The following is a 705-nucleotide window of genomic DNA, read 5'->3' as shown; positions in this document are numbered from 1 at the left end:
GCTAAATTAGAAGTGTTTTGTTCAGAATTCTCTGTCTGTTGCTGAGAAGATGATGGATATGGCTTGCTATTGCTCAACCTATTGCGTCCACCATTGTTAAAGCCTTGTTGAGGCTTTTGTTGATCTTTCCATGAGAAATTTGGATGATTTCTCCATGATGAGTTATAGGTGTTTCCATAAGGTTCACCCATGTAATTAACCTCTGCCATGGCAGGGTTCTCAGGATCATAAGCTTCTTCAGAAGCTATCTCTTTAGTACTGTTGGAAGCATGTTGCCATCCAGTCAGACTTTGAGACATCATGTTGACTTGCTGAGTCAACACTTTGTTCTGAGCCAATATGACATTCAGAGCATCAATTTCAAGAACTCTTTTCTTCTGAGGTATCCCATTATTCACGAAATTCCTCTCAGAAGTGTACATGAATTGGTTATTTGCAACCATGTCAATTAGTTCTTGAGCTTTTGCGGGTGTTTTCTTTAGGTGAATTGATCCACCTGCAGAATGGTCCAATGACATTTTTGAAAATTGAGATAGGCCATAATATAATATATCTAATATGGTCCATTCTGAAAACATGTCAGATGGACATCTTTTGGTCAGCTGCTTGTATCTTTCCTAAGCTTCATAGAGGGATTCACCATCTTTTTGTTTGAAGGTTTGAACATCCAATCTCAGCTTGCTCAGCTTTTGAGGAGGAAAGAAT

This window comes from Arachis duranensis, chromosome 4 (genome assembly GCF_000817695.3).
Source record: "Arachis duranensis cultivar V14167 chromosome 4, aradu.V14167.gnm2.J7QH, whole genome shotgun sequence".
Lineage (NCBI taxonomy): Eukaryota > Viridiplantae > Streptophyta > Magnoliopsida > Fabales > Fabaceae > Arachis > Arachis duranensis.
The sequence above is the reverse complement of the archived record's forward strand: the minus strand, read 5'-3'. Positions refer to the sequence as shown.